This window comes from Leucoraja erinacea, chromosome 39 (genome assembly GCF_028641065.1).
Source record: "Leucoraja erinacea ecotype New England chromosome 39, Leri_hhj_1, whole genome shotgun sequence".
In the NCBI taxonomy this organism is placed as follows: Eukaryota; Metazoa; Chordata; class Chondrichthyes; order Rajiformes; family Rajidae; genus Leucoraja; species Leucoraja erinaceus.
This window is the reverse complement of record NC_073415.1, coordinates 4,635,259-4,648,032: the sequence shown is the minus strand read 5'-3', so window position 1 is coordinate 4,648,032 and position 12,774 is coordinate 4,635,259. Positions and strand designations below refer to the sequence as shown.

Below are 12,774 nucleotides of genomic sequence, written 5' to 3'. Positions count from 1 at the left end.
CTACTGACACTAGTCCACCCTACATTATATCAGCTGTTGAAGTAGTGGAACCAGTATCTTTAATAAGGAATTCTGAAATAGTTAGGTATTTAGATTTTCATGAAGGAACTGCAGATGCTGGAAAATCGAAGGTAGACAAAAGTGCTGGAGGAACTCAACGGGTGCAGCAGCATCTATGGAGCGAAGGAAATAGGCAACGTTTCGGGCCGAAACCCTTCTTCAGGTATTTAAGATGAATAATGTTTTACTTTGCATTGTGGTGGTGGGTTTGTATGTATTATTTTGTATTGTACATATCATTTATGTAAATGATTGATTCAAATTAACTTTGTTAAACAAAAAAGTAGTGGAATCAGAACAGTTTGCATTGCAAGTGGATTCAGGCTCTGATCAAACTAGTAATAGCCACCACTCACTGAAACGCACTATAGTCAAGTCAAGTCAAGTCAAGTCAAGTTTATTTGTCACATACACATACGAGATGTGCAGTGAAATGAAAGTGGCAATGCTCGCGGAACAACAAAACAACCAAACAAATTATAAACACAATCATAACACACATATTATTTTACATAATAAATAATAGAAGGAAAAACGTTCTGTACAGTTAGTCCCTGGTGAGAAAGGCGTTTACAGTCCGAATTGTCTCTGGGAAGAAACTCCTTCTCAACCTCTCCGTTCTCACTGCGTGGCAACGGAGGCGTTTGCCTGACCGTAGCGGCTGGAACAGTCCGTTGCAGGGGTGGAAGAGGTCTCTCATGATTTTGTTTGCTCTGGAGTTGCACCTCCTGTTGTATAGTTCCTGCAGGGGGGTGAGTGACCAGTGTCTGCAGCTGCCTATTTCTACCTACATATACAATGATACTCCCTCTCTCTGTTATAACGGACAACCAGCAATAACAGACACCACTGTAGCCCGTTATAACGAGGGTTTGTTGTATGGAAACAAGGAACTGCTGGTTTACCCGAAAATAAAACACAAAGTGCTGGAGTAATTCAGTGGGTCAGGCAGCAACCATGGCGAACATGGACAGGCCAGGACCCTCTTTTTAAAAATATACACTTCTCATTTGTGGGATAGGATTGCTCGTGGAATGGCCAGCACTTGCTTCCTCAGTGTTTTATGGGATTGCAAGGAAGCATAAGGCCGCAGTCCAAGAGACTTTGGGACCCAAGCCCATAGCTCATGAAGGTGGGAATACAAATGGATGAAAGTATACGGTACGTTTCCCTTCATCAATCAAGGGCATTGTGCATAAGAGTCAGGGAATCAAACTGCAGCTTTGTAGGCCTTTGGTTGTGTGCAGTTCTGGTCGTTCCCATTATAAGAAGGATGAGGAGGCTTTAGAGAGGGTGGAGAAGGGGTTTACCAGAATGCTGCCTGCATTAGAGGGTGTTAAGGGCCTGTGCCACTTAGACTATGTTTAGGCGACTGTCATAGTCGTAGCAGGTCGCTGAAAAACCGGCAACTGGACCCCCCCCCCTTCGATATAACATTTGACATACAATCATTACTTTAACAACAAAAGAAAACAAAGTCATCACCAGCGACAACCTACGTGAACCTGGCAACAACTACGTCAGGAGAAGTCAAGCTAAGCTCATTGGCATCAAACCCACTGTTGCCGACTGTCTCTGAAAATGTTTCAACTTGGTGAAAATCCAGCGGTGACCAGAAAGACACTACGATTCTTTGGGCGACTGAGGAGACGACTCACGATCGTACAGACTCACAGATCGACCATGTGGGGACAGTCGCCTAAAAAATCGCCTAAGTGGGACGGGGGCTTAAGCTCTTTGGGCAAACTTGGAATTTGGGGAATTTTCTTTGGAGAATTGAAAAATGGAGGGGAGACCAGATAGACGTATATAAAATGATGAGAGGCATAGATAGGGTAGACACTCAGAACCTTCTCCGCAGAGTGGAAATGTCAAAGACTAGAGGACTAAAGTCAGAGGGGGAAAGTTTAAAGGAGATGAGCAGAGCAAGTATTTTTACACAGGGAGTGGTGAGTGCCTGGGGTGGTGTTGTGCAGATACAAGAATGGATTGTAGAGACTTTTAGACAGGTGCATAATACCCCTGTCCCACTTAGGAAACCTGAACGGAAACCTCTGGAGACTTTGCGCCCCACCCAAGGTTTCCGTGCGGTTCCTGGAGGTTTTTGTCAGTCTCCCTACCTGCTTCCACTACCTGCAACCTCCGGCAACCACCTGCAACCTCCGGGAACCGCACGGAACCCTTGGGTGGGGCTCAAAGTCTCCAGAGGTTTGCGTTCAGGTTTCCTAAGTGGGACAGGGGCATAAGAATGCAGCACGCTGTTCTTTTGGTTTTAGATTTTAGTTTTTAGTTTGGAGATGCAGCGTGGAAACAGGCCCTTCGGCCCATCTGATCTGACCAGCGATCCCCGCACACTATCCTACACACTAGGGACAATTTACAATGTTACTAAGACATTTAGCCTGCATACCTGGACGATTTGGGGATGTGGGAAGAAACTGGAGACCCCAGAGTATACCCACGTGGTCACAGGGAGAAGGGTCTGTTTGACTCTGTGACTCTGATGCCAAATGTAGCCTTACCAAAGCCCCAGAATAAAGACTGGAGCATCTCCTGGTTGCTAGTCAATGTATTCTCCTCCACATAAATTGTTATATGGTTATATGGTTATTTGTTTCCTTAACGTACTGATCCAGGAAGACATTGTATACATTCCATAAATTCATCTTTCACATCATTACAACAAATTGGATTTCATCCCACCTATATATATGTGTGTGGGAGTGACTCTGGTGGATGTTCATTTAAAAAATGTATTTTGTGTGTGTCTTGTTGCTTTTTATTGATAAGACCATACGGTGAATCAAATTCCTCGTACGTTGCAAAACGTACTTGGATAATAGAGTGGTGAATCTCTGGAACTCTCTGCCACAGAGGGTGGTTGAGGCCACAGTTCATTGGTTATATTTAAGAGGGAGTTAGATGTGGCCCTTGTCGCCAAGGGGATCAGAGGGTATGGAGAGAAGGCAGGTACGGGATACTGAGTTGGATGATCAGCCATAATCATATTGAATGGCGGTGCAGGCTCGAAGGGCCGAATGGCCTACTCCTGCACCTAATTTCTATGTTTCTATGTTTCTAATATAGTACTATTATGATATGATTAGTTTAGAGATACAGATACACAGCGCAGAAACAGGCCCTTCTGCCCACCGGGTCCACACCGACCAGCGATCCCCGCACATTAACACTATCCTACACACACTAGGGACATTTTTTTTTCATTTATACCAAAACCAATTAACCTACAAGCCTGTACGTCCTTGGAATGTGGGAGGAAACCGAAGAAATCGGAGAAATCCCACGCAAAGAACGTGCAAACTCCGTACAGACAGCGCCCGCAGTCGGGTTTGAACCCGGGTCTCCAGCGCTGCAGGCAGCAACTCTACCGCTGTGCCACCGTGACCGTAATTATGATTATGTTATGTGTGTCAAAGTCTTCCGCGATCTATTACGTATTCAACATGTCTAATTTCCCGATATATGCCTCACCCAATATCACAACCATTGTTTCACCATCTATAAATAGTTCTTATTGCTGTTTTCTTGCCCTTTGTTATATCTTAGCTTGACCCAGATCGATCTCATTCTACTTCCTATTATACAACATAGAAACATAGAAACATAGAAACATAGAAACATAGAAATTAGGTGCAGGAGTAGGCCATTCGGCCCTTCGAGCCTGCACCGCCATTCAATATGATCATGGCTGATCATCCAACTCAGGATCCTGTACCTGCCTTCTCTCCATACCCCCTGATCCCCTTAGCCAGAAGGGCCACATCTAACTCCCTCTTAAATATAGCCAATGAACTGTGGCCTCAACTACCCTCTGTGGCAGAGAATTCCACAGATTCACCACTCTCTGTGTGAAAAAAGTTCTTCTCATCTCGGTTTTAAAGGATTTCCCTCCTTAAACTGTGACCTCTTGTCCTGGACTTCCCCAACATCGGGAACAATCTTCCTGCATCTAGCATGTCCAACCCCTTAAGAATTTTGTAAGTTTCTATAAGATCCCCTCTCAATCTCCTAAATTCTAGAGAGTATAAACCAAGTCTATCCAGTCTTTCTTCATAAGACAGTCCTGACATCCCAACGAACATTCTCACAACTGATCAGAACTTCTTCCATATCACTAGAGTTACATCTGTTGGCGGCTCGGTGGCGCAGCGGTAGAGTTGCTGCTTTACAATGCTCACAGCGCCAGGGACCTCGGTTCAATCCCAACTCCGGGTGCTTGTCTGTACGGAGTTTGCACGTTCTCCCCGTGACCTCCGAGATCTACCAGACTTGTTTCCTGCCACACTTCAACGACGTGCAGTTTTGTAGGTTAATTGGTTTGGTAAATTGTCCCTAGTGTGTGTAGGATAGTGTATGTTTGCAGGGATCACAGATCGGGGTGGGCTGGGTTGGTAGCAAACTATCCTTAAACTAAAAAACAATGTTACATTTCCAAGTAATACTTATTATCTGATGAAGTGAGGCCTGTACATTTGGACTATTGTGTTTAGTTTTGGTGGGGTGTTGGTAAGCTGGATAGGGTGCAGAGCAGATTTACAAGGATGTTGCCAGGACTTGAGGGACTGAGCTACGGGGAGAGGCTGGGCAGGCTAGGGATTTATTCCGTTGAGCGTATAAGGTTGAGGGGTGATCTCTTAGGGTGTATAAAATCATGAGAGAAATAGAGGCACAGCGGTAGAGTTGCTGACTTATAGCCCTGGTGACCCGTGTTCGATCCTGACCACGGGTGCTGTCTATACAGAGTCTATACCTTCTTCCCCGTGACCTGCGTGCATTTACTCCCAGATCTTCAGTTTCCTCCCACACTCCACAGACGTACAGGTTTGCTGGTTAGTTGGCTTGGTATAAATGTTCCAAAATAAATTGTCCCTAATGTGTATAGGATAGTAGAACTGTGCGGGGATTGTTGGTCAGGGTGGACAAGATGGGCCGAAGGGCCTGTTTCCGTGTATTATCTCTAAACCGAATAGATAGGGTGAATGTACAGAGTATTTTAGCCAGAATAGGGGAATAATGAAACAGAGGAAAATGTTTGGGACAAAGACCCATCATTTATTTATTTACAAGTTGAGATTTGTAATAGAAAAAAAATCACATATGGTTAAAGTGCATAAAAGACACGCTCAGTTGGGTTCAGATCTGGTGATCCATTTGGCCGCTCAGGCATTGACCAGTTTGTAGCTTTGATTTAGATTCTTGATTAGTGCGGGTGTCGGGGACTGTGGGGAGAGAAGGCACGTGAATGGGGTTAGGAGGGAGAGATAGATCAGCCGGAAACGGATAGGAGATGGAAGGGGAGGAGGAGTGGTTGAAGGGGAGGGGGTGGAAGGGGAGGGGGCAGAGATGAGAGAGGGGATGGAAGGGGAGGGGTGGGAAGGGGAGGAGGGGTGGAAGGGGATGGGGTGGAGGGGGGAGGAGATGGGTGGAAGGGGAGGGGGTGTGGAAAGGGGAGGGGGTGGAAGGGGAGGAGGGTGGAAAAGGGGAGGGGGTGGAAGGGGAAGGGGAGGGGTGGAGGGGAGGGGTGGAAGGGGAGGGGTGGAAGGGGAGGGAGGAGGTGGGTGGAAGGGGAGGGGGTGGAAAAAATAGGGGGGTGGAAGGGGAGGGGGTGGAGAAGAAGAGGGGGAGGGGGAAGAAAGGGGAAGGGGGGGGGAAGGGGAGGAGGGGTGGAAGGGGAGGAGGTGGGAAGGGGAGGGGTGGAAAGGGGAGGAGGGAAAGGGTGGAAGGGGAGGGGGTGGAGAGGGGAAGGGGAGGGGGTGGAAATGGGGAGGGGGGGTGTAAGTGGAGGGGGTGGAAGGGGAGGGGTGGCAGGGGAGGGGGAAGGGGAAGGGGAAGGGGGAGGGGGGTGTAAGTGGAGGGGGGGGGGAAGGGGAGGGGGGGAAGGTGGGTAGGATGGGTGTGGAGGATGGGAGTAAATGAATTGGAGGTGGGGGGGGGGGGTGGGGTGGATGGGACGTAGGGGGCTGTAGGGGGGCGGGGTTTGGATGGGAGGGGGTGGGGAGGCGGAGTTGGAGGGGGAGGGTGGGTGTGAAAGGACAAGGGGCTGGAGGAACGAGCCCGAAGAGTTGGGGCTTGTTTCCCACCAGGGTCCCAGGATTTCGGTTCCAAAAGTTCTCTCATTCGGGGTGTGGGGAAACACCTGTGAGCTAGGAGGGGTAGTATTGTCATGTTGTCCCAGATAGAAGGTTTCGGCCCCGAAACGTTGCCTAAATTTCCTTCGAGCCAATAGGATGCTGGGTGCACCCGCTGAGTTTCTCCAGCATTTTTGTCTACTGAGAACAATGAAATTTCTTACCTGCAGCAGCACAACACAATATGTAAAGAAAGGGTAGAAGAGAGGGGAAAACAAGTTTCAGTGGGATGGTGTGTGTTGGGGGTGTATATATACAATGTACTCAAAACAATCAATTATGGGGCAATAATATTAATAGGGTTGGAATTCACAGGGGAGAGAGAGAAAAGAAAGGGTGGGGGGAGGTGAAAGGGGGGGGGGGGGATGGGGAGGGGAGGGAGGGGAAGGGGGAGGTGAAGGGGAGGGGAGGGAGGGGGAGGTGAGGGGAGGTGAGGGTAGGGTGAGGGGAGGTGAGGGGGAGGGGAGGGGGAAAGAGGAGGGAGGTGAGTGGGAGGAGGTGGGGGAGGAGTGGAGGGAAAGGAGGGGAGAGGAGGGGAGGGAGGGGAGGGGAGGAGGGGGGGCAGGGGAGTGACGGTGAGGTGCTGGGGAAGGGGAGGGGAGGACGAGGTGAGGTTGAGGAGGGGAGTCAGGGGAGGGGGAGGAGGGGGGGGGCGGGGAAGGAAAGGGAGGTGAGGGGAGGGGATGGGTGAGCGGGAAGGGGAAGTTTGGGGGCGAGGTGGAGGGAAGGAAGGGGAGGGGGAATAGAGGGCGGTCTAGGGGTGGAGGGGAGGTGAGGGGAGAGGTGAGGGGGGCAGGGGAGGGATACAGAGGGGGGAGGGGAGAGAGGAGGGGGGGAGGGAGGGGAGGATGGGTGGGAGGGGGAGGGGAAGGAGGGGAGGGGAGGTGGCGGAGGGGGGGAGGGGAGGGAGGGGAAGGGGAGAGGTGAGGGGGGAGGGGAGGTGTAGGGGGTAGGGTGAGGGAAGGGGGAGGGGAGGTCCGAGGGGAGGGGAGTGAGGGGGGAGGCGAGGGGGAGGGGAGGGGTGAGGGGAGGGTGATGGGTGAGTTGAGCGGGGTGGAGGGGAGGGGGGGGGGGGGGGGTGGAGGGGAGGTTGGGGGGAGGGAGCGGCGAAGGTGGGTAGGGGGAGGAGGGGAGGGCGGTGGGGGGGGGGATTGGAGGGGAGATGGGAGGGGAAGGGATTGGGGGGGGGCGGTCGTGGGGGGAGGGGGAAGAGGGGGGGGAGGGAGGGTCGTGGGGGGGTGGGGGTGATATGTGGGGAGAGAGATAGAGAAGGTGAGGGGAGGGGGAGGAGGGGGGGTTGGGGGGGGGGAGGGGAGGGGGCCTGCGTTTCGATATAGTATAAGGATAAGCTAGAATATTCCGTTGATCGCTATTCTAGGGAATGAGATAACTACGCCAGATCGTATCCCACGTTCGCCCTTTGTCTGGGGTGTGCCTGGGTGTGTGAGAATAGAGAACGAGAGCAATGAAATCTAAAATCCACTGTTAGAACCAGCTCTGCATATGCTATTATATACATACATTTTTCGCTGCAGATCTGAATATATTGGTACTCTATCTCGCGTGTATACTGTCTCAATTGTAGACAGAAATCCTCTCCCTCCTCTCTCTCCCTCCTCTCCTCCTCTCTCTCTCCCCTCTCTCTCCCTCCATCCCTCTCTCTATCTCCATCTCCCTCCTTCCCTTCCTATCTCCATTTTCCCTCTCTTCTCCCTCTCCTCTTCCTCCCCACCTCTTCTCTCCCTTTTCCTCTCTCCCTCCCCCCTCTTCTCTCTCCTTCTCCCTCTCCTCCCTCCATCTCCCTCTCCCTCCATCTCCCTCCTCTCCCTCTCACCCCCTCTCTCCCTCTCACCCTCTCCTCCCTCCCTCTCCCTCTTCCTCCTCTCCTCCCCTCTCTCTCCTCCCTCACTTCTCTCTCCTCTCCTCTCCTCTACCTCCCTTCTCCCTCCCTCCCCTCCCTCTCTCTCTCTCCCTCCATCCCTCTCTATCTCTCTCTCCCTCTCACTTCCTCCCCCTCCTCCCTCCTCCTCCCCCTGGTATTTTAGCTGCTTGCCTGAGCTCTTGCTTCTGATAGATAGATAGAGAGAGAGATAGAAAGAGGGAGGGGGGAAGAGAGAGAGAGGGAGAGAGAGAGAGAGATCGGCTGAAACGTGACTAGGCGGTTAAGTGGGTGTTATGCAACGAGCGACCTACTAACACATATCCTCACTATTCCTGGCAATGAGGGGAGGATGCGAGATGACAACAACACGGCAGCGCCCAGATGACAGGCACAGAAGGTGAGCTCCACTGCCCACAGCCAGGGCCAACAGCAAGGCAGCCACCTCTACCAATATTCACACAGGCGTGTATCTACTGCACTGACACAGCAGCAGCAGCAGCGGTGCACAACGTGGATGCTTTGTGCAAATTCTTATCAGAAGGTAGTGTCAAATCTCAATGTTATACATTCTCTCTCTCTCCCCCCCCCCCCCTTCTCCCCCTTCTCTCTACCCCCTCACTTTTCTCTCCCCTCTCTATCTCCCCCCTCCTTCTTCTCTCTCTCCCCTCACATCTCTCTCCCCCCATCCCCACTCTCACTATACCTCTCTCTCTATCTCCCCCTCCCCTCCCCCTTCTCTAACTCGCTTCCCCCTCTCCCCTCAATCTCCCACCCTCTCAATCTTAATCTCCCCCCTCTACCCTCCTCTCTCCTCTCCTCTCTCTCTCCTCTTCTCTCCTTTCCTCTCACCCCCTTACCCCCACCCCTCACTCCCGTGTCAGGTTTGGCATAGTGTGTGTGTCCTACCTGTTCCTCTCCCGCGGGTAACCGTGGTGTCAGTACTGTACATACACGTGTGTGTGTGGCTGTGTGTGTGTGTGTGTGTGTGGGTGTGTGTGTGTGTGTGTGTGTATGGCTGTGTGTGTGTTTGTGTGTGTGTGTGTGTGTGTGTGTGTGTGTGTGTGTATGTGTGTGTGTGTGTGTGTGTGTATGTGTGTGTGTGTGTGAGTGTGTGTGTGTATGTGTGTGTGTGTGTGTATGTGTGTGTGTGTGTGTGTGTTTGTGTATGACTGTGTGTGTGTGTGTCAGTGTGTGTGTGTGTGTGAGTGTGTGAGTGTGTGTGTGAGTGTGTGTGTAGGGTACAGCGGGAAATGTACAAATGCCACTATTTCCAGAATACACTTCCACACATACACAGTGAGACCCAGACTACTACTAAAAATAACCCTCCTATAATAATGTAATTCAAATTCAATGTTGCCAATTTGCAAAAATTGTTATGAAACACAATGAAACACATGCTCCCAATCTGAGGTCCAGGACTAATAAGGCGATATATATTTTTACTGATTGCAGGCATCTTGCTCATTCTATTATTAAACTTCCCCTGGATGTTTAACAGATATAAATGTACACACTGTGCTTGCGTGGGAGTTGCTTCTAAAAATGAACGCTACATCTGAGAGCGTCTGTACTTTGATCGTGCCTGGATACTGACTGCATTGTATAATGTGTTTTTCAATGGGAAGGAACGAAGCGGCTGTGGCAGCGACCCTCCTTGTTCTCTAGAGAGGAGGTGTGTGTGTGTGTGTGTGGAGGGGTGAGGGGTGATTTCGGATTACACTGTCACCACTGCAACCGTTTGTGATGCGAAGTTAAATTGAAAGGGAGAGTTTGCATCGAGATAAACACCCGGTTATCCATTAACAGAGGGAAGGGTGGGAGGAGGAGGGCGAAACTCGGCAACAAAGGCGCCGCGGTGGAAAGCGGATTGTGACTGGGAACCGGTTCATCAAACGACCTGAGATGGACACACAATTGCTGGAGTAGCTAACTCAGCTAAAACTGCTCGAGTAGCTAACTAACTGGAGGCAGCATCTCCGGAGAGAAGGGATGGGCTGAGACCCTTCTTCAGGCTGAGAGTCAGGGGAAAGGGAGTCACAGTTTAAGGATAAGGGGGAAATCTTTTAGGACCGAGATGAGAAAAAAAAAAATCACACAGAGAGAGTGGTGAATCTGTGGAATTCTCTGCCACAGAAGGTAGTTGAGGCCACAGTTCATTGGCTATATTTAAGAGGGAGTTAGATGTGGCCCTTGTGGCTAAAGGTATCAGGGGGTATGGAGAGAAGGCAGGTACAGGATACTGAGTTGGATGATCAGCCATGATCATATTGAATGATGGTGCAGGCACGAAGGGCCGAATGGCCTCTACTCCTGCACCTAGTTCCTATGTTTCTAAGAGTTATGGATATCAAGTAGCAAGGAGCTGTAAATGCTGGAGTAACTCAGCGGGTCAGACAGCATCTCTGGAGAACATTGTTAGCTGTTTGCTGGGTGTGAACTAGAAGCTGGTGCAACGTGGGTGGGGTTGGGGGAGGGGGGGGTGGAGAGAGGGGAGTGCAGGGGTTACTTGAAGTTAGAGAAATCAACACTCTGCTTCCCAAACAGGGGTCCCTTTGGCCTCTCCTGTGGCCAGCAGTATTTGCATTCACCACAATTCTTGCTGTGGCTTTAGCAAGGAAGGTGCAGATAAAAGTTAATGATTAAACGCATTAAAGAAAAGACCAGAGAGAATCTATTTGAACCAGTAATTAAAATGGGTGGGTGGAAAGGAACTGCAGATGCTGGTTTCAGATTCAGATTCAGATTCAATTTTAATTGTCATTGTCAGTGTACAGTACAGAGACAACGAAATGCATTTCATAAGTGATAGGAACATATTTAGGCCATTTGGCCATCGAGTCCATTCTCCCATTCAATCTTGGTAGATCGATCTTTCCCTCTCAACCCTATTCTCCTCCCTTCTCCCCTAACCCTATCTCTGCCATAAAAATATCCATTGACTAAGGGCGGTCATGGTGGCGCAGCGATAGAGTTGCTGCCTCACAGCGAATGCAGCACCGGAGACCCGGGTTCGATCCCGACTACGGGTGCTGTCTGTGCGGAGTTTGTCCGTTCTCCCCGTGACCTGCATGGGTTATTTAGGAGATCGTCGATTTCCTCCCACACTCCAAAGACGTACAGGTTTGTAGGTTAATTGGCTCGGTAAATGTAAAAAACATTGTCCCTAGTGGGTGTAGGATAGTGTTGATGTGCGGGGATCGCTGGTCGGCGCGGACCCGTGGGTCAAAAGGGCTTGTTTCCGCGCTGTATCTCTAAAGTAAACCAGACTAAGGTTTATACTGAATATGAACACAAACGGCTGGAGTAACTCAGTTACAGGGGCTTTAGTGTGACGTTAGACTCAGAGATTCAGCGGCAGACATATTGCTTCCTCCCACAACAAGATCTCCCAAAAATGATTCGAGCTAGTCTTCAACTCAGCGGGCCAGGCAGCATCTCTGCAGAAAAAGGATTGGTGACGTTTCAGGGTCGGAATCCTCTACTCTCGAACCGAAACGTCACCCATTCCTTCTCTCCAGAGATGCTGCCTGTCCCACTGAGTTACTCCAGCATTTTGTGTCTACCTTCAGTGGTAACTGGTGGATCTGTACCCATTGATAGATACCTTGGTCACCAATAGTCTGAGATGCTGGAGGTGATCAGTGTTGGCTGTCAGGCTGAGGGGCATTTTGAACATGGAACAGTACAGCACAGGAACAGGACCTTCGGCCCGCAAGGTCCATACTAGACATGATAGCAGGATCAACTAATCCTCTCCTCTGGCTGCACGATCCATATCTCATCATCGTTCAGGGTCCTATCTGCAGTTCTTTGTCTCTATGTTTTGGCTTCTGCAGAGATGCTGCCTGACCCGCTGAGTTGAAGACTAGCTCGAACTATTTTTGGGAGATCCTTGTTGTGGGAGGAAGCAATATGTCTAATGCTGAATCTCTGAGTCTAACGTCACACTAAAGCCCCTGTCCCACTTTCAAGACCTATTTGGCGACCTCTGCCGAGTTTGCTATGTGATCATTTCCCACTCGTAGCTAGTCATAGTTGGTCTTGGGTGTGGGAGACTGAGGTCGGGGGGGGGGTCGTAGGAGGTCTTTTACTTCGGCGAGTCAACACGATTATTTTCAACTTGTCAAGGGTCTTCTAAACTTGTGGATTAAGTTGTCCAAGTGGGACAGCCCCTTATTCCTGCTTGCTCACTGTGATTCTTGGTTCAACCTAGTTTCAATATGTAATCTATTTTGATACTCTCATGTTCTAAAAGTAATCACACACCATATGTTTCCTTAGTTCCCTAACCTCTAGAGCTATGTAAATTCCGGTCACACATTGCATGAATAGCAATGACTGGAAGTGTGCTAACACTTCCGTCTTCATCTGAGGAATGAATAGACGAGGTTTAGTTTCAGCTGTTGCCTGGGAATACCGGGGAAGATTGCGTAAATTGCGGGTGTCACAGCCGTGCATGTACAGCTGCTACCTCGCAGCTCCAGTGCCCCGAGTTCAATCCGGGCCTCTGCTGTCTGTGTGGAGTTTGCAGGTTCGGTTTAACATAGAAACATAAAACATAAAAAATAGGTGCAGGAGTAGGCCATTCGGCCTTTCGAACCTGCACCGCCATTCAATATGATCATGGCTGATCATCCAAATCAATATCCTGTTCCTGCCTTCTCTCCATACCCCCTGATC

At 50.1% G+C, this 12,774-nt stretch overlaps 1 protein-coding gene across 1 annotated transcript in view; it reads left to right on the top strand.

Annotated features, from left to right (window-relative positions):
• Nucleotides 1-8,318: 8,318 nt before the first annotated feature.
• Nucleotides 8,319-12,774, top strand: part of LOC129714340 (uncharacterized) — an 11,977-nt gene continuing 7,521 nt past the window's right edge. Inside the window, 1 exon segment of the mRNA XM_055663885.1 lies at nucleotides 8,319-8,632. The gene's annotated coding sequence lies outside the window, so the exon portion shown is untranslated.